This window comes from Ambystoma mexicanum, chromosome 8 (genome assembly GCF_040938575.1).
Source record: "Ambystoma mexicanum isolate Mex_15411 chromosome 8, UKY_AmexF1_1, whole genome shotgun sequence".
NCBI classification, from domain to species: Eukaryota; Metazoa; Chordata; class Amphibia; order Caudata; family Ambystomatidae; genus Ambystoma; species Ambystoma mexicanum.
This window is the reverse complement of record NC_090929.1, coordinates 1,395,684,793-1,395,706,765: the sequence shown is the minus strand read 5'-3', so window position 1 is coordinate 1,395,706,765 and position 21,973 is coordinate 1,395,684,793.

Genomic DNA, 21,973 nt, shown 5'->3' with positions numbered 1-21,973 from the left:
CCCCATCCTAATAGATGGGGAACCCAAATTCGAAGTTAAAAATATCCTGGACTCTAAAATGGTTAAATCAAGACTTGTTTATTTAATCGACTGGAAGGGTTACGGACCACAAGAAAGGTCATGGGAGCCTAGTGACCACGTTCATGCACCTCGGTTGGTGAAAAAATTCTATCGTAACTTCCCAGACAAACCAGGACCAAGGGGAAGAACAACTTTAGGAGGGGCTTTTGGGGGGAGTGCTGTCATGATGCCTACCCCCGGGCATCCGGACCAAGCCCATCAGCTCCGGGAGCAGGCATCCAGGTGCTTATTAAAAGCCTAGCAGCCCTGGCTAGGGGCTGTCTGGGTACAGTCCTGGCGCTATAGGCACCAGGCTCATATGCATTACTTACCTCATTGTTATGCTTAAACTAAAATGGCGCTGGTGCGCAATGCATTCTGGGAGCGCTCGGAGCCATGATGGATATTTACTTCATGCCGCAGTGAAAACCTGCACACATTGTGCTGAGTGTTAGATTCACGGTGCTGAGAAAAACATGCTTTTCAAACCTGGTATGCGGTCAAGGACATTTCTGCTGGGAAAGCTAACTTGGTTATGGTTTGCTACTGTTCTCCGTGGAGCGTGTTTTTAGAGAAGGGAGGCACTACGCTTCTTGGGGGGAGCTCTCGATTGACCCAGCTGGCAACTGACGGCTGTTCCTCAACTGCGCAAGTGCAATTTCCAGAAGGTTCGAGAATTGACTCCCCTTTGTGGAGTGTGTATATATGCGGAAGCCCGGAAGTGGTCAGGTGAGACTTCAGCCGGAGAAGGACGCTTACGTCCGGCCCTCCTGTGAGCTGTGTTGCTCTCGGCCTGGCTGTTCCCGGGATCTTCCAGCCGCTTCTGGGTGAGATGAGGAATCCTGTTACCCTCACGGTGATGTATTTCCTTTTGAATTCTTTACTTCTTCTGTGATTTATGTCCATATTATTTTTGTGAGTTATTTCTATGTACTTCTAAACTTTGAATAAATAGCCGTATAAGAGCTGATTATCTTCTAAGAATGCGTGGCTGTGAGTTATTGCGTCTGTCTACGTTCAAAGTATTTGCTCTGTAATTGCATTGGTGATTTATGTTTGTTCCGTGCACTTTGGGGAGAGCAATACACTCACGCAGACCATGCTGCAATGAATCCAAGCCAACGTGAGGCCTGAATGGGACTACTTTACTTCAGGGACTATTTTTTACTCGGGCGTGGTTCTGGGGGAACTTCTTACCTGGGACTACTTTGAAGGCTATTTAAACCACGCCCGAACAGCAGCTCACGTTCGCGTTATTCTGCATCAGCAGCGTGACGCTCACCGTGCCTGAGACCAATACATTTTTGGCGTCACGAACAGGATACTTGTGATGAGTTGTGCCGAGTATTCAAGAATCTGTTGAAACGTAGATAGGATTTGGTTGTCTTGTAAGTGAAGTTTTTGAATAGTGAAGTTTTCTTTTCCTTTTGTCAGTGTGTGAGTGCCTGTGGAGTGATTGCAGCATGGAGAGAAAAAATATATAGATTCTACGAGGTTTTGTTTTGTTTGCGATAATGAGTAGTTTGTTCAGGAAGAAGAGCGTTACCGCTGGCGTGACTGTTCTGATGTTGTTATTCCAGGCTGGACTAAGAGTCCATATGATAAGTTGGCTCAGGCGTGGGCATGTGGTGCAGGTCTAAGTGAAACATGGGATCAAGGATTGGGAGATGCTGATCCGGCTGATGTAATGGCATGCTTGCAACAAGTTCCAGTAGAACGTGGTAAAGAATGTGCGGCATTAGGTAGACGAGGTTGGGTTCTTTTGCATGCTTATAGGAAAATACATCAAATGAAGGTGGAAATGAAAAATGAGGTCTTGCGATCAGAAAGAGAGCTAGCTGCAGAACGGCAGACTGCGTTAATGCAGCAGATTCAAATGAAACTGTTTAAAGATAAGGCCGAAACATATCAGACAGTGGCCGAGAGGGCAGCAGTCAGAGTAGCCCGGTATAAGTATCGGAAAAGACAGGGAGGGGTCAACAAAAGAAAGGTGGCAACTGTAATCGCTACCGCTGGCGTAGACTCGGATCTGGATAAGTGGGATGGTGATATTTTTGATTCGACCAGTCTAGAAAGTAGTTCCGCAGATGAGTCTGGCCCCAAAATGGAAGTGAAACAGAAAACAGTGGCGGCTAAGCCCGTTAGAAGACGGCGAGGAGGACCCCACCCGCAGAATCCTGCTGGCGGAATGGTGGATTTAACCACGCTGGAGGATTACACACAACATGAGGTTGGGGAAATTATTACCCGTTTGAGGCAAAAATCAGGGGAAGCTTTACTGACATGGATGGTGAGATTACTAGATGGGGGTGCTGCAGGGTTGGTGGTAGATTTTACGGATTCACCGTGTTTTTTACCCCTGTCAATTGACACCAATGTACAGGAGGTCTTAAGAGCAGGACCGCCCCCTGATGCAAATGGTCAAGATACGCAGGTGTCTTTGTTGCACCTGGTAGCCCAAGCATGTAACGGTAAATACCCTATTACCACAGATTGGCCCAGTGAAGAAACGAAGTGGTATACGTTGAGAGAAGCAATTCAAAAAGACTGAGAGCATGCTATGAAAGAGGCTATTCACATAGATGCTCCTGATCACATGGGAGCCATGCCGCTCTCAGTTTCAACTCGAAACATGGTGATTAGAACTGCGCCACCCGCATACAAAAGTGTCATTATGACTTTGCTCGTAGGTATGACGGGCAAGGCTACTGATGAAGTAGCAGATGCCATTCGGCAACTTGCAGATTTGGGGGAGTGGGATAAGAGCGATAACAAGCCACGGGAGAGAGAGGGGCGTAGTGAGAGAAGAACCGAAGACAGGTGGCAAGATAGCAGAGACTCCCGAGTGTCCCGAAAATACATGTTTTTGGCTTTGTTAAAAGATGGTGTGCCACACGAAGAAATTGATGGCATTGAAACCAGAGTAATGTATGAATTATACAATAAACGAGGACTTGCAGCCAAAGAGCGCTATAAACAGGTTAAGAAACAAGTAGTCACCACGCCACAGGGAGACACCTCACCTTCTGCTCCCCTGCGGAAGAACAAGACGAAGGGTCTATGGGGACACCTTCCCCGTACCAGCCAACATATGCTGATTTGAGAAAGGTGGTGAGTGCGATGCTAGAGGCGGAGTCGAGTTACACTCATTCAAAGTTTGACTAGGGTTTCGGCCAAGCTCCGGCAGCGTCTGCCTGCATAAAAGTGGATAGGCGGCCTCATGTTGATGTTAAGATTTTTTGGGGGCCAGGAAATACAGAAGGGGTGCGAGCATTGATAGACACCGGGGCGGAGGCCTCTTTGATTCATGGTAATCCAACACGATTTAAAGGCAAACAGTTTACTATTACAGGTCTAGTGGGAAAGGAGACCCCCGCAGTACAAACGAAAGTGGAGATGAAAATAGGCAATTTGAATAGGCAGAAATACCAAGTGTTGATTGTCCCGATACCTGAATATATAATTGGCTTTGACATTTTGGAAGGGTTAACCTTAGGACTTGGCGGTAAAACGTACCAGTTTTGGGTGAGTGCATTAATCTGTACACCCATTACCGTAGGCAAATTGAAGATTCCCCCAGTGAAAGTGCCAGTGGCAACCAAGCGGGTAGCAATGAAACAATACCGCATTCCTGGGGGGCACAAGGAAATTTCAGACACCATCAAAGAGTACGTGGAGGCGGGTGTATTACGCCCTATTACCACCTCATGGAACAATCCTCTCTGGCCTATTAAAAAGGGAGATGGGTCGTGGAGGATGACGGTGGATTACAGGGAGTTGAATAAACACAGTCCTCCCTTAGTGCCCACAGTCCCAGATGCTATTACCTTGATTGAAAATGTCCAAAAGTTTGAGGGGACTTGGTATGCAGTGATCGATTTAGCTAATGCATTTTTCTCTGTGCCAATTGCTGATGAGTGTCAGGAACAGTTTGCATTTTCGTTGAGTGGACGTCAGTACCCTTTCACAAGGCTACCTATGGTATATTCAAGACAGAGCCAAATCAGGAAAGGGCCTTGTTGATACCGAGAAGATGGCGGTGGGCCATGATGTATTCATGAGACCAGAAATACCAATCATGCAATGGGTACTGAGCTCTCCTAAAACGCATAGAATAGGACATGCTCAAGAAGCCAGCATAATTAAGTGGAAATGGTATATTCAAGACAGAGCCAAATCCGGAAAGGGCCTAGTGGCAAAATTACATGAGCAAGTAGCCACCATACCGCCCTCAGATTACAAACCACCGGAAGTGCCTGAAAAACGTGAGTCTCCCGTGAAATGGGGAGTACCTTACAGCGGTTTGACCGTGGAGCAAACAGAGCATGCTTGGTTCACGGATGGTTCAGCTCGATATGTGGGAACTGAGCGGTACTGGAAAGCAGTGTCGTACAATCCCAAAACAAAAAAAGATGTTGACAACGACAGGGAAAGGTAAGAGCAGTCAGTTTGCAGAACTTTATGCAGTTTACCAAGCATTGAAACAAGAGACCCCTGGTCAATGTTATGTGTACACAGATTCATGGTCAGTGGCGAATGGATTGACAGTGTGGTTGCCAACTTGGCAAAAGAATGGGTGGAAGATTCATTCAAAAGAGTTGTGGGGAAAAGAACTGTGGCAAGATATTGCAGAAATGTTATTACAAAGTGAAGTCACTGTATATCATGTGGACGCGCATTGTGCCACAGACTCATTAGAACGTTGATTTAATTCTGTTGCAGACGAACACACCAAGATTTCATCTGTGGATGCAGAGGCTCAGAAAGACGATTTGGAGGGTTTGGCCAAATGGGCCCATCAGAAATGTGGGCACCTTGGAGAAAAGGCTACTATCAGGTGGGCACAAGCTCGAGGAATCAGTCTTCCTTTAGAAGTAGTGAAAACGATCATTTTGCAATGTCCCGTGTGCCAACACCAATTGCATAGACATATCCCTTAAATTGTTCGAGGCACATTGAGAAGGAAAAAAATTACCAGGTCAAATTTGGCAGATTGATTATATCGGTTCCATGCCAATCAGTAGAGGTTGTCAGTATGCATGCACTATTGTTGATACATACTCAGGATATTTGATCGTTTTGCCGTGCAAACGTGCAACCCAACTGAACACCATCAGGTTGTTAGATCAGATCATACTACATTATGGAGTGCCTTTGCAGATTCAAAGTGACAATGGGTCACATTTCAAAGGCAAATTAATCCAGGAGTTTTGTCAGGAAAAGAGCATTGAGTGTTTGTACCACGTTCCATATTACACAGCTGCTTCAGGGTTAATTGAACGAATGAATGGGTTATTGAAATAACAGTTGCGCAAATCTGGAGACGGCAGTTTGGCAGGCTGGCGTGATCGTGTGTTTGATGCGGTGCAAGTATTAAACAATAGGCCTGTGTATGAACATGAAACTCCTTTGATGCGATTAATGACTCCTACTTTACAGGTTCAACCCAATTCAGTTAGAGAAACACTATTGTACTGGGAAATTACTCCAGGTTCTTTAGCTCCCTATCGAGCAACTCCCGAGACAGCAGGGGTAGACTTGCATTCCCATGAAGAAATCTGATTAGATCCAATAGGAATAGTTGTAATTGAAACAGGGATTGGAGTACAGATTCCCCCAGAGCATATGGGATGGATTGCCCCTAGATCTGGCCCAGCATTGAAGGGAGTTCAAGTGTTGGGAGGGGTGATTGATGCTGATTACCAGGGTGAGATTAAAGTCATCCTAATGAATAGTGGGGATCAATTGTTATCAATCCACAAGGGTCATCGAGTGGCCTAATTAATAGTCATTTCCATTAAGTTGTCCATGATTAAGAAGAGGGAGCCTCCTACAGTGTTAACTACCCGTGGGGACCGCGGTTTTGGCTCTTCAGACAGCATGGTACCGGGTGCAAAGGTGTGGGTGGAAAAGCCAAGTGGCCCACCAGTGCCCGCAGATGTCATTGCATCAGGCAGAGATCAAGTAGTTTTAGTTATGGAGCCTGGTAGAAAGAAATGGCAATATGTACCCGCTGACAAATGTTACCTGAGAGAGTGATGTGCAACACTGATATCTCTTTTCTGGGTTTGCCTTGTAGATCCTGTGTCTGGTTGGTGTAATTGTGGCACTAAATGGACTCCATTTGGGAGAGTTAAACAGTCTGCTGCTACCAACGAAAAATGTCACATCTCTGTCAGTGATCAAGGGGATACTGATAGTGATGAATAATGTTGTCCCCAAGCAGCCTTATGCCAGTGCCGGAAAGCCAGCCAGACCGAAGACATGGATTTGTGAAATGCGACAAACACATCAGGAGCAAGTGAAAACAACCTTGATGCCAGTCGTGCAAGATGCGTTTGCAGGAAGACGAAAACATTCTCCTATGATCACTCAAGCGGAGAATATGTGGATATATCTGGCACAGCAAGTACTGAACACATCACACTTTTGTCTTACTGATGTGCCCAATCCTGAAGCTTTATTGACTACATGTTTAGTAGCGGTGCCGACGCCTGTTCCGGTTTTAAAGCATATCTTCGGCGTCACACACAATGATTCTTTAGTTCAGATATTAGGCAATCATTTTCAGTTTACGAATACTGTAGATTCTGCCAAGAGACTGACCGTAAATGGAGAAATTTGACACGTGTTATTACTTATAATATAACCCAAGGTGATGTATGTTACGTTATGACATGCAATGCACAAAAAAATTGGCAAATGCCGACAAATAGAGTTGACCAATTAGCACAATCATACAATGTTCGAGAGACGACTATGTTCGCAAGTGCCACGCAAAGGCACCAGTGTAAATAACACTATGTCTTGTAATCATATAGTGATAACTGCCAGTCATTTGAATCATGTGAAACTTCCAACAGGATGGCTCTTTTCATGTGGTAACATTACATACACTTATATTCCAGCTAACATTTCTGGAGGTCCATGTGCTTTAACTCGATTAGGACTAATGATGTTTCCTTTACACCCAGCGATAACTCGAGGTAAAAGGTCAACTTTCAAATCTGTAGGTCTATCTCCTGACTGTGATTCACATGTACATTTGTTATCAGAAGCTGAGGTTCTAGCATTAACCCTTTCATTAGTGGGAGTTTGGGGTTTAGCTGCTGGAGGTTACAAATCTTTGATGAAATGAGTATGTTTAGTAGTCAAAAGCCTTAATCATACTTCGCAGGCATTAGAAGAATTACTCCTTGATAGTCAAGTTATTAGAAAAGCAACTTTGCAGAACAGAGCTGCTGTTGATTATCTATTGCTAAAACATAATTTAGGGTGTAACGCATTTGAAGGTATGTGTTGTTTCAATTTAAGTGACCATTCACAATCTATTGAAAGTCATATTCGAGGTTTGAGGGATCTCATTTCTCAAGTGTCTCAACTGGAAATTGGTGGGATTGGTTATTTTCATGGATACCTGATATTGGGGGTACACTACGTTACGCTTTTGCTTGCATTTTTATTATATTGTCTATCATAATTGCTTGTTGTTGTTGCATTCAATGTATTCCCAATTTAGTTTTAACATTTCGTAGGTTTCAGAGACCGGTTCCTGTGCCACCGGGCTATGGAAGGTAAATATCCAAGGTTGGAATTGTTATGCTTGAACTAAAATGGTGCTGGTGCGCAATGCATTCTGGGAGTGCTCGGAGCCATGATGGATATTTACTTCATGCCGCAGTAAAAAGCTGCACACATTTTGCTGAGTGTTAGATTCACGGTGCTGAGAAAAACATGCTTTTCAAACCTGCTATGCGGTCAAGGACATTTCTGCTGGGAAAGCTAACTTTGTTATGGTTTGCTACTGTTCTCTGTGGAGCGTGTTTTTAGAGAAGGGAGGCACTACGCTTCTTGGGGGGAGCTCTCGATTGACCCAGCTGGCAACCGACGGCTGTTCCTCAACTGCGCAAGTGCAATTTCCAGAAGGTTCGAGAATTGACTCCCCTTTGTGGAGTGTGTATATATGCGGAAGCCCGGAGGTGGTCAGGTGAGACTTCAGCCGGAGAAGGACGCTTACGTCCGGCCCTCCTGTGAGCTGTGGTGCTCTCGGCCTGGCTGTTCCCGGGGTCTTCCAGCCGCTTCTGGGCAAGATGAGGAATCCTGTTACGCTCACGGTGATGTATTTCCTTTTGAATTCTTTACTTCTTCTGTGATTTATGTCCATATTATTTTTGTGAGTTATTTCTTTGTACTTCTAAACTTTGAATAAATAGCCGTATAAGGACTGATTATCTTCTAAGAATGCGTGGCTGTGAGTTATTGCGTCTGTCTACATTTAAAGTATTTGCTCTGTAATATCATTGGTGATTTATGTTTGTTCCGTGCACTTTGGGGAGAGCAATACACTCATGCAGACCATGCTGCAATGAATCCAAGCCAATGTGAGGCCTGAAGAATGGGACTACTTTACTTCAGGGACTATTTTTTACTCGGGCGTGGTTCTGGGGGAACTTCTTACCTGGACTACTTTGAAGGCTATTTAAACCACGCCCGAACAGCAGCTCACGTTCGCGTTATTCTGCATCAGCAGCGTGACGCTCACCGTGCCTGCAGTCAGCATCCAGTCTTCTGCCACGCCCGCCTCTAAGCCAGAGCTCCTAGAAAAAGAAGAAAGAAGAAGGAAAGGTTAGAACACGAACATTATTTAATTCCTCACCTGATTCCGGATCCATCACGTCTTTGAACTTGGAAAGGACATTATTTCTGTACGCATCGCATCGCCAGCTGCAGCGCCGCGCCATACTCACCAGTCCTCACAGCATCTTTCGATTCGGCGCTGCCTCCATCAGTTTCTTCGCCGAACTCCAGCGTCTAGGGGACAAAAGAAATAACAAGGTGAGCCGAGAGAGCCAACAAATACAATCTCTTTTTACCACCATAGACTTACCCGATTTACCACTGGAGGCAGTATTCTTTAAAACGCCACATCTTCTTACGCCGCACCTGTAAGGAGAGAGAAAACAACAAGTTAAATACACGCATCTTTTACCAGACAGTGTTGGGTAATGCAGACTCTTACCTAAACGCCATCAGCTGCCACAAGACAATCTTCTCTTGGACCCAGCTGCAACACAAGAAGGGAATGGAACAAGAGTGAACATCGGACATATTGAACTCTTTGAACTTTGTACTTACGGGTCCTCGCCAGGAACCTCGGAGTCAATATTCATCCGGAACTCTTCCAACGCCTTTGAACCAGTGAAGTAACTGGTATCTACGCGCCCCTCCATTTCACGCAGGATGGTGAGCTCATCATTCAAAAACATAAGGTGAGATTACTGAAAGGAAATATCAGAGGTGATTAGTGGTGAGAGCAGTGGGGTGCCATCACTAGAATCCACGGGTGACTAAATCCCTTTCTCCCCTTGCAGGAGAATACTTCTACGGGTCAAGCAGACGAGATTAGGTGGCCCAGTCCAGTCTGTCATCTCTGCACAACGCATCACGTTGGAGGAGACCACAACTGCCCGGATCCGATCGACGCCCCTGTGGGAGCCAGGTAAGCGTAACAGAACGCGAAGCCTATCTACAAATCCCCACCCGAGCGTTATGGAAACCTCAGAAACCGACCAACTAGCCTAATTATTAGGGGAACTTAGGGCGGAAGTGCACTCCGCGCGCCAAGAAACTAATGCCCTCAGAAGAGAACTGATTGTGTCAAAGGAGAGCACTGATGATCTTGCTAGACAACTGCTGCAAAACCAAGCTGGGCAAACACCCCTGCCTGGACTCAGGGGGAACCCAACTCCTGTTTCATCGAGCAATCCTGTGCAAGTAATTCTACCAGGGACTATTCCTTTAGCTCCACCCGAACGCTTTGCTGGGGACCCAAAAAGGTTCGCCGTATTTATGAACCAATGCCGCTTGCACATTTTATGCAGACCTGGAGCTTTTCCAAACGACCAAGCCAAAGTAGCCTTTGTACTATCATATCTTAGTGGCAGCGCAGCCGATTGGTCAATTCCACTAGTCAACCAGGATGACCCTCTTCTTCGGGATTTTCAGGGTTTTAAAATGAGCATGGAAAGACTATTCGCCAGACATTCACAGGGAAAGGCCCTGGATAACGAACTTTTATCCCTACGACAGGGTAACCAGGATCTGCTAACCTATATCGCAACCTTCAATAGGTTGGTGGTGGAAACCGGATGTCCTGTGGTAAAACGAATTACATTATTTCAGCATGGACTTCAGGGAGAACTCAAAGATGTTTTGGCTCAAGTTGTAAACCCACCTCAGGATTGCGCAGAATATATAGACTTAGTGGTCCAGTTAGACCACCGACTTCAGAATAGAAAGGCTGATCGAGCTAAGTTCGAGAATCGGGTATTGGTTAAACACAACGTTACCCCCAAAGGAACAGATGCATCAGAACCTATGCAGATCGGGGGGGGTTAAAGGACCCTTAACTCAAAAGGAAAGAGAAAAGAGACGGCAGATGCAATTGTGTCTGTACTGTGGGACCTCAGGACATTTGCTACGGGATTGCCCCATAAAACCACCCAAGAAAGTGGTAGGAGTTTCTGACAAAAGCCAAATAGAGCCTGATTCGGGAAACAACCACGCCTGACAAGCGTAGAGGTCCACTTGCCGAGCTTAAAGAAGGACACTCAGACCTCGCACCTAATCATACCAATGGTCCTTATTGATCCAAGGCAGCCATCACGTATGCATGCAGTAAGGGCATACATTGAAAGTGGGGCCATAGGAAACTATATGGACCACGTATCAGCTTCAAGGATGAATCTACCTCTTTGCAAAAAGACCACTTCGGATGTCATCACCACAGTCGATGGAACGGAAATTGCCTCTGGGCCCGTAACTCATTCCACTACAGAGATGACACTGTTGGGTCAAAATGGGCATCGAGAAACTATTGTGTTTGATTTAATCAAAGCCCCGCAGTTCCAAATAATTCTGGGAATGCCATGGTTGGAAACACATAATCCTTGTATTGAATGGTGAGAGAAGAGAATGACCTTCCCGGATTGTGCACACACCTGTTACCTGGAAAAATCCATGAACAAAGGCCTGGCCACAGTCACTAATCCAATCTTGCAGTTACCTCAGGAATAACAAGAATTTCAGGATGTTTTTCCAAAAAGAACAGGCAAACACCTTACCACCTCACAGATCATACGATTGTCAAATCGACCTCTTACCCGGTGCACAACCTCCATGCAGTAGGATCTACGCCCTTACGGAACCCGAAAATCTTCACCTACGACAATACTTGGACCAATACCTTGCTAATGGCTTCATTCGTCCATCCAAGTCTCCTGCATCCTCAGATTTATTCTTTGTGCCTAAAAAGGAAGGTGACCTTAGAACGTGCATAGACTACCGCACATTAAATCAGATTACGGTAAAAAACCAATACCCATTGCCTCTGATCCCCGAATTACTAGACCAAGTAAAGGATGCTTGTATCTACACTAAGTTAGATCTCCGAGGGGCATATCATATGGTACGTGTAAGGAAAGGCGATGAATGGAAGACTGCCTTTCGCACCAAGTACGGATTATTTGAATATCAGGTGATGCCCTTCGGGTTGTGCAATGCACCAGCAGCCTTCCAGTATTTTATGAACGATGTCCTTCGTGAACTCATTGATGTTTGTGTTGTTGTTTACATAGACGATATTCTAGTGTACTCCTCCTCAGAATCAGACCCTGTTAAGCACGTTCGTGCAGTCCTTGAGAAACTACGACAGCACAAGTTATACGCAAAATTGGAAAAATGTGTTTTTCATTCTACAGAGGTTGAATTCCTTGGATTTATCCTGACTCCAAAAGGAGTTTGAATGGACTCTCAAAAGGTGGACGCAATTCTCAAGTGGCCGTCACCCAGTTCAGTTAAAGGGGTACAAAGCATGCTTGGATTTGCTAATTTCTATCGCAGACTTATTCCTGAATTCTCACATATTGTACACCCCATCACAGCACTTTTGCGAAAAAACAAACGCTTCTTGTGGAACGAAGAGGCTGAAAGAGCCTTCTAAGAGCTAAAATTGAAATTCACGTCTGCACCTGTCTTAAAGCACCCACGCCCGAGCTTCCTTACATAGTTGAAACCGATGCATCCAGTTTAGCCATGGTAGCTGTCCTGTCACAGAAGGATCCTGAAACCGGTCAACTTCATCCAGTAGCATTTTGGTCAAGAAAGTTCTCGGTACCCGAGTTAAACTATGCTGTTACCGATAAAGAGTTGTTAGCCATCAAATCTGCCTTCAAGGCTTGGCGGCATTATCTTCTCGGTGCCAGGCATACCATGACTGTAATCACCGATCACAGGAATTTGCAGTTTTTGAAAACAGCCAAGGCCCAATCATCGTGTCAACTTCGATGGGCATTATTCTTTGCTGAATTCGATTTCGTGATCACTTATCGACCAGGTGGTAAAAACGGCAAGGCAGATGCATTATCCCGAATAGGGATGGGAGAAGCATATTGGAACCCAGAACCGGTGCCTATAATTTCAGAACAAAGAATTCTTGGCATAACAACTCTACAGACTTTAGAAGATATTCATTTAAAAATCCAACAACTTTTCGATCCAGCAGCCTTGCAGGACTGGGTAAAGAAAGGCCAAGATTATTCAGTCATCCATGACCTACCTTACTTTCAAGGGCGTCTATTTCTACCACACAAGGAACTACAAGAACTAGTTATCTCCAATGATCATGATGCTCTGATGGAAGGACACCCAAGTATCGCAAAAACTGAAGCTAAAATTAAAAGACAATTCTGGTGGCCCACCTGGCGAAAAGACGTAAAGTCATTTGTACTATCTTGTGGTATCTGCGCCCAAAACAAAAGTCAGAAGAAAAAAAACAGCTGGTCTTTTACAACCTTTGGATATTCCACCTACACCATGGCACACTTTGTCTTTAGACTTTATCACTGATCTACCTCCATGTAATGGATTTAACACCATTCTAGTTATTGTGAATCTATTTTCCAAGATGGCCCACTTTATACCATTGAAGCGATTACCTTCCGCTTCAATTTTGGTCAAGGAATTTCTCGAAAACATTGTTCGAATACATGGATTTCCTTCTGTATTGGTCTCTGACCGAGGTAGTCAATTCACTTCGCAGTTTTGGAAGAAATGTTGTCAATTAGCGCAAATCGACGTGAGGTTATCAACCAGTCACCATCCCCAGACCGATGGTCAGATGGAGAGGACCAACCAGACTCTTGAACAATACCTACGTTGCATGCTACACCAAACCGAAAGCAATTGGAAGGATATTTTATGGATTTCTGAATATGCATACAATAACTCTGTACATTCAGGAACCGGACAAAGCCCCTTTTATACCATATATGGACATCATCCTCGAACCTCAGAACTCGACTCCCCTCAACACTTAGAAATGCCCACAGTGAATCATCTGCACTCTACTATTACACAAGCTTTAAGGAGGCAACAGAACATTTGAAACTAGCGAAAGAGAAATACAAGAAAAATGCTGATCAACATAGAAGTGATGCTCCACAATACCAGATTGGGGATCAAGTTTGGCTGGCTACAAAACACATACCTCTAAAAGGGACTCAGACTTTTAATCCTAGATATTTGGGACCTTACACTATTAAGGCCGTCATCAACCTGGTGGCCGTCAAATTGGAATTACCTTCTAATATGCGGATTCATCCTGTCTTTCATGTTTCACTTCTAAAACTAGTTGAACCCAGGACAAGACTAGCCAAAACACCCGACCCCATCCTAATAGATGGGGAACCCAAATTCGAAGTTAAGAATATCCTGGACTCTAAAATGGTTAAATCAAGACTTTTTTATTTAGTCAACTGGAAGGGTTACGGACCACAAGAAAGGTCATGGGAGCCTAGTGACCACGTTCATGCACCTCGGTTGGTGAAATAATTCCATCAGAACTTCCCAGACAAACCAGGACCAAGGGGAAGAACAACTTTAGGAGGGGCCTTGGGGGGGAGTGCTGTCATGATGCCAACCCCTGGGCATCCAGACCAAGCCCATCAGCCCCAGGAGCAGGCTTCCAGGTGCTTATTAAAAGCCCAGAAGCCCCGGCTAGGGGCTGTCTGGGTACAGTCCTGGCGCCATAGGCACCAGGCTCATATGCATTACTTGCCTCATGCAGACCATGCTGCAATGAATCCAAGCCAACGTGAGGCCTGAATGGGACTACTTTACTTCAGGGACTATTTTTTACTCTGGCGTGGTTCTGGGGGAACTTCTTACCTGGGACTACTTTGAAGGCTATTTAAACCACCCCCGAACAGCAGCTCACACTTTGCGTTATTCTGCATCAGCAGCGTGACACTCACTGTGCCTGCAGTCAGCATCCAGTCTTCTGCCACGCCCGCCTCGAAGCCGGAGCTCCTAGAAAAAGAGGAAAGAAGAAGGAAAGTTTAGAACACAAACATTATTTAATTCCTCACCTGATTCCCGATCCATCACGTCTTCGAACTTGGAAAGGACATTATTTCTGTACGCGTCGCATCACCAGCTGCAGCACAGTGCCATACTCACCAGTACTCACAGCATCTTTCGATTCGACGCTGCCTCCATCATTTTCTTCGCCGAACTCCAGCGTCTAGGGGACAAAAGAAATAACAAGGAGAGCCGAGAGAGCCAACAAATACAATCTCTTTTTACCACCATAGACTTACCCGATTTACAACTGGAGGCAGTATTCTTTAACACGCCACATCTTCTTACGCAGCACCTGTAAGGAGAGAGAAAACAACAAGTTAAATACACGCATATTTTACCGGACAGTGTTGGGTAATACAGACTCTTACCTAAACGCCATCAGCTGCCACAAGACAATCTTCTCTTGGACCCAGCTGCAACACAAGAAGGGAATGGAACAAGAGAGAACATCGGACATATTGAACTCTTTGAACTTTGTACTTACGGGTTCTCGCCAGGAACCTCGGAGTCAATATTCATCCGGAACTCTTCCAACGCCTTTGAACCAGTGAAGTAACTGGTATCTACGCGCCCCTGCATTCCACACAGGATGGAAAGCTCATCATTCAAAAACATAAGGTGGGATTACTGAAAGGAAATATCGGAGGTGATTAGTGGGGAGAACAGTGGGGTGCCATCACTAGAATCCACGGGTGACTAAATCCCTTTCTCCCCTTGCAGGAGAATACTTCTACGGGTCAAGCAGACAAGATTAGGCGGGCCAGTCCAGTCTGTCATCTCTGCACTATGCATCACGTTGGAGGAGACCGCAGCTTGCCAGATCCGTCGACACCCCTGTGGGAGCCAGGTGAGCGTAACATTGTCTAAGTGCGGATCACTTTCTATCCACAATCTTTCCCTTATTTTCTGATTGCTTGTCTTCATCATTATTTGGTCCCTGATGTATTCATCCAGGTTACCAGAAAATCTACATGTGGACATCAGAGCATGTAATGCTGTCACATGCTATCAATGCACTCACCCGATCCCTGTGCCCTAGAAAAGAACTTATATCTCTCCAGCACATTAATCCTCTTTCCAAAGCGAATCTCTAGCTTTTTTAGTGCAGTCTCATATGCACTCACAATCCTTTCCCCTTCACCGCCACCTGGAACTGTCACATCCTCGCCAGGCAAATGACGGAAGACCCTCAATCCTTCAGTGCCAATGCATTTCAACAATGCAGCTTCCTTCTCATCATCGTTGAACTTGGCGCCACCAGCCGCTCTCAAGTATACTTTAAATGCATCTACCCATTGGTCCCATGGAGCAGTAGGCTCCCCCGGGGTAGGAAGAAATGCAGGCGGAGGCCTGGCCACCGTATGCAACATGTCTGGATAAATCACCACTTGCAGCAATTAACCAAAGTATCTCACCCTTTGCCGCTCTGTCTCCTGCTGTGGGTAAAGCCTACCCACTCACCAGGCAAACCACGGTATTTCTTCTACTGATATTACCTCAGCGCCATCCAAATTTCAAAATCAAATTTCCTGCTCCCAAAAAGCACCCAGAGAGTTCCACACCACACAGAAGAATCCAAATCCACTAGCAGGGCAAGTCCCGCCCACACTAGGATGTGGGCGAATGAAGAATCTCGTTATATTTCCTTACAGCAATTCCATTTGCAGCCAGTAGTGTGGCACGATCGCCGTTGGCTCCGCCCACCACACTCCAAGCGGCCCTATGGGACGGCCCGTGAATCCTGGCTCGGCTGCTTCCCAGGCCGCTACAGCCTCACCGCTTCTCGTCCGAGAGCCGAGATTAACAACACTGGGCAATCGCTCAGTCCTCTCACGCCAGTCACTCTGCTTATCTGATGACGACCACGGCTGCGGGGACAGCAGACACGGTCCACAACGTGCGTCTACTCACCGCTCCCCGGGATGGCCGCTCCTCCGTGGAAACGGGGGCCCCGTGAACACGGCGCCAGTCACAGCACTCTGCCCAGTGCTATGATGCTGTTGTTACCCGCTTTAGGGCCGCACGCCGCTGCTGGCCCGTGGACTGCCGTGGATCGTCGCTCCTCCTGGAGCGCACACCGCCCTAATCCGGCAGATGCCGCAGTCCCTCCCCGCACTCAGGGCAGCAGGCAGGCCGCTCCACACGTTGCCCAGATGCTGTCAGGACAACTTGGGCGCCAGGTATCTCCCAATCCACTCCGCGACTCAGCTGGCTGGCGTCAGGTAGGAACGGAGTTGCCACTCACACACGTGGATGCGGGGGTCCTAAACTGATCGTCGTCACCAGTGAAGGAAGCTATGACACCGGTAAGTATTTGGGTTACTTTATTATGAGGACCCCCGAAGCCAGCCGCCCCAGCAGAGAGGACCTGAAACCAACTGGCTAATGTGGAATGTTGATACCTGAAAGCAGATCAACATTCCACACGCGCCTTCATACAGAATACATTACAACACATGGTCAATAATTGACTGTGTATAAAGGTAAATATTGTTGGTAACAGAAGGTAAAGGAAAGGAGTGTTCAAACCGATACAGTCAAATTGAAAACGCCAGGCAACTTACTGTTAAAAATGTTGTTAAGCGTTTGATGGTAGTTTATTTTAGTACATGGTGAGACAGGGTGGTGCCTTCTTTGAAAGTTGTCTATCATCGTATAAGCCATCCACAGTGAGAAAATATACCCTGGCTCCAGGGGTGTTGCTAGGTCTGGAAAAGACCCGGGGCTAAGCTAATGTCGGAACTGTTGGGACTGGGGGCTAGCTAGGCTTTTCTCTGTAGCTCCTGGGATTCTATCCGGGGCTACAACCAAAAGATCAGGGGCTATAGCCCCCTTAGCCCCCCCCTAGCAACGCCCCTGCCTGGCTCCCTGTGCAGGCTGTGTTCATTAGTCTATGTGAAAGGCAGAGATGGATGTGGCAAGAGCAGGGTAGGTAGGGAGAGAAGGACTTGATGTCTGTCCTGTATGCACTGACAGATTGCCACCCTCCAGTTATGTTATCTTGTGTTACTATGCTTAGAATGTTACCATAAGACTCTGAACATTCGGTGCTGCTTGTAGAGCACTTCAGGTCCACAAGGTGAGCAGCAGTGCACCCAAAGGTCATCAGGGAGGGGCTCCGCAGCAAGCCAGACAAAGCAGAGAGAATGAATGTGACAGGGGAGTGAATGTGCTTGGAAAAACAGACTCATAAGCAGGAAAAATTGAGATCATGGCATTTTATATAACTTGAAACCATTTTAATAGCAACATTCGGGAGGGTTTGTATGTCAGAATGCAAATTTTCCATTTTGGAAACTGAACAATGTGTAAAAAGTGATTTGCCTTTTTCCCCCCTTTATGCTATGTTACAAAGTTCTTATACTGCGTCAACTCTTGATAACCTATGTGATGTCAAAGCATCCAGGCCTGCCCCTTTGTGTAAAATTTTTTAGGACATGTGCACTGTCTTTAGATTAGCAATAGTCACTTTTTTAAGCAATCCACAGGGCTAGGGTGTCACTGTGAGACTGTGAATATTGAAACCATGCCTAAGAAATCAAGATGGCAAAGCCCTTCTACTTACTCCCCTAGTTCTGATCGGGTATAAATGGCCATGTTCCATAGACAGGCAAGGTGAAAAGGACCGTGAGCCATTTTGAAATTAGGGTGACTTTTGAACCATGGTTTATCTGCAAGCAAAGTTCTGGACCAGGCTTCCAGAAAGCTCTTGATGCTTACTGGGAGCTGTATGGGATGGTTCTAGTGGTGTTTGAAGCAGAACTCATGTTACGCCGAGGCTTGGCACTTCTCTGAGTTAATCTGTAAAATCCAGCCTTACCTATTCTTCTCTGCCTGTAATGCAAATACCCGTCCTGTTAATAGAGGACAGCACGCAGATTTTAGGTCCAAACAGGGGTATGGAGTCTACTCATAATATTATGCCAGGCGTTATGGCACTTTTCATAAATTGACTGCCTCGTCTTGGGCTTTATTTATTGATTTGCGTGCTTTGGGGAGTACTACATGCCAACTTATGGCTCTTTCAAAGCACTTGAAACATTAGACTTTAATGGAAAATGACATCACAAAACATAACAAAATATAACCTGACATAACATGGCCCAACCATCTTGTATTACAAAAACTTGCACAGTGACCCAAGAGAATAAAGGGAAGAGTGAATTGATACATAAATTAAATGGAAAACAGGCAAAGAAATGTGATTGAAAGAGCACCGTTGGGAAGGGACAATGATAAAAAAGGAAAAACAAACAGTGGTGCTGGGTGGGTTACGTTTTGATGCAGTGAGGGAGGATATTGAGGTTCAAACAAAGGTGCACCCGACTAAAGCAGAAGGACAGGGACGTCGAGTCACCAAAATGTCAGAGGTAGCGGAAGTGACATCAGATACCTGATGACATTACAGAAAGTGATGTCACTTGACCTTTGATGTGGATGTAATCAATTCCTCTTTAATCCTGTTGACATTACCGGGAGTTGCTTGCGGGCATAAAAGAAAGTACATAAATGTAAACATTTTAAAATACCAAATACGTACTGAAGCCGACAAGAATATTTTAGATGCTAAACACATTTTAACAACGGTGCTGCCTTCATATGCCATGGATAGGGTCATGATATGACAGGGTTAGACCCAATAGTACAACATAGGCTTAGGCAATGTTGGTTCCACCATCTATTGGAATATTTGAATATATCTTTAAGCAATCTTTAAGCAATAATTGTGACAAAGCATTGAGCAATTTTTGGGAGTGCTGTGACCTGGTTCTTGCTGAAATAGACTCAAACTTACATTGAAAAATGAAAAGTGAAAATTGTAAAATGGGGAAAACTGTAAAATGGGGAAAGCTATGCAGAAAATGTCATTGTATAAACTACACACCTAAGGAAATATAAGGAGATACAGTTCTCCGTAATGAAATTCCCAGGGCCAAAACATCTATATGCGCTACTCACCGGTCCCCGACGCAGGCAGACCCAGACTTCGGCAGTTCAGTTCACTTTACTGGCAGGTTCGAATGCGACAATCAGGACATCTCGACACCGCATAGATTCCGCGGTAAGAGGATTTAGGGTCAAGGGGGTCACAAATGCAGCGAACGTGCACAGGTCTTTGCCACAGCAGGGCAACACGGCAACCGCGTTTACTCGGGTCTGGGCGTACTCGTCTCACTTCAGACCTGGGAATGCCAAGTGAATGACACAGAGCTAGCAGTATGCCAAGTTTCGAGGGCTTCCCCGAAACGGCGGCGGTGACAGAGCAAACATCCCGTGTAAGCTGGTCAGCCCACTGGTTGGCCCAGGGACACTCCTGAAGAGGCTTACTTGCAGGGTTTGATGAAGGTGCTGAGAATAGTTGGTTCCACTATTCCAGTGAGTCGAAGCGTCTTCGCAGACCTTCTAGGACGATCAGATGCAGAGGGGTCCCACGGGACGACAGCGGGCTCAGGGTGCCAAACCTTCCAGCGGATCACCAGCGGTTCCTCGACTCAGCTTCTTGTTGCAGGATACTTGGCTCTTTATCCTTTGTTCGGTGTGAACTCAGGAGATCGACATGGTAGTGGTGTTTTCAGCCTCCTCTTATCCAAAGTTCCCTTTGCGCCAAAATGGAGAGGACCCAATGGGAGATCTGCTCACAAACACTCACTCCATACGTGGACCAATCACGGACCATAGTGGTCCCAGGCATTCAGGACACTCTAAACTCTCTGGCACTCAGGATTTGTATTGGGAACAGAAATCCCAGCCCACATCCTGGAGGCACACACACAAGGCATGCAGAAGCCCGCAAAAGCATTGGGTTTTGCGGGAAAGTGCATGACCAAATAAGGACTGACCTGGGCCGGCTCGACCTGGGAAAGTTGAAGGGGCAAGATGGCCAAAGGACAGGACAAAGAACCTCGTGGCATGACCATTTTGGAGCCAGGCCATCTATTTGTGCCAAACGCGGTTAAAGCGGTTAACATGGCAAAAAAAGGTTTCAAAACAAAAGATAAACGATAGCTGCCACCAGTCCTGTCCGTGACACACCTGCACAGTTCATAAATAAGTCCAGCGAGAGTTTCTAGGGCCTTTGGAATGACTAGAGACCCAAGTGTACTGTAAGGTAAGTTACATTGTACACCTGTTACATGTTGCACAAAAGCTGCAACATGAGGAAAGGACTAAGGGAAACAAAGTCTCCCAGTACTGACTGTCTTACGGGCATGTCAGTTTCCCCATAAGAATTGAGTGAAAGCCCAGAGGAGTGCGGCTGAGGGCTGCGCTTCTCTGGCAAAGGTTAGATCAGGGTGTAGAACAGCAGCAAAAGGTTTGGGGGTTGACACATGGAGGGAAAATTACATTCAAATATTAAATCTTTCCTAACACTCGCCCTCCCCAGACTAAGGACAGGGGAACTAATCCACCCCTGGATGAGTTTCTTGTTCAGGTTGGTTAAACATTCTGGACAACCCATCAGCATTGTTATGATGGACACCTGGCCTATGCTCAATAGTGAAGTCAAAGTCTTGCAGACTTATGGACCACCTATGCAACTTTGGATTCTCTCCCTTCATGTTCATTAGCCACTTTAAGGGCTTATGGTCAGTTTGCACAGTGAAGTGGGTCCCATAGAGGTAGGGCCTCAGCTTCCGAAGGGCCCACACAACAGAGAAACATTCTTTCTCTACTGTGGGCCATCTGAGCTCTCTGTCCTTAAACTAGCGACTAATGAAGCCAGTAGGGTGTTCCTTACCCTTCTCATCTACTTGTGATAGTACAGCTCCTATCCCAGTGTCAGAGGCATCTGTCTGCACAATAAAAGGTCTTTGGTAATCAGGGGCCTGGAGAACAGGGGCCTGGCACAAGGAGTCTTTTGAGCCATTGAAGGCCTTCTCACACTCTTCACACCAAGTTACCTTCTTGGGTTTCTTTGGAGTAGTGAGAGCAGTAAGAGGGGCAGCTATGGTACTATAGTCTGCCATGAAATTTCGGTAGTACCCAGTGAGTCCTAAGAAGGCTCTCACTTGGGTCTGTGTAGTGGGGGTAGGCCAGTCTTGTACTGCTTGTACTTTACTGGGTAGAGGCTATATCCTCCATCCAGCTACTTCATGTCCAAGGTAGACCACTGATCCTTGTCCAATCTGGCACTTACTGGCCTTTATGGTCAAGTGGGCCTTCTGAAGAGCCTGTAACACAATCCCAAGTTGTTTCACATGGTCTTCCCAGGTGGCACTGAAAACTGCTATATCATCCAGATATGCAAGACAGAATTCGTCCAACCCATTCAACACATGATTCACCAGCCTCTGGAATGTGGCAGGTGCATTCTTCAACTCAAAAGGCATTACCCTGAACTGGTAAAGGCCCTCTGGAGTTGAGAAAGCTGTCTTCTCCTTGGCATGTTCTGCAAGGGCTATTTGCCAATAGCCTGCAGTGAGGTCAAACGTGCTGGGGTACTTGGAGGCACCCAAGGTATCCACCAGCTCATCTGTTCTAAGCAAGGGGT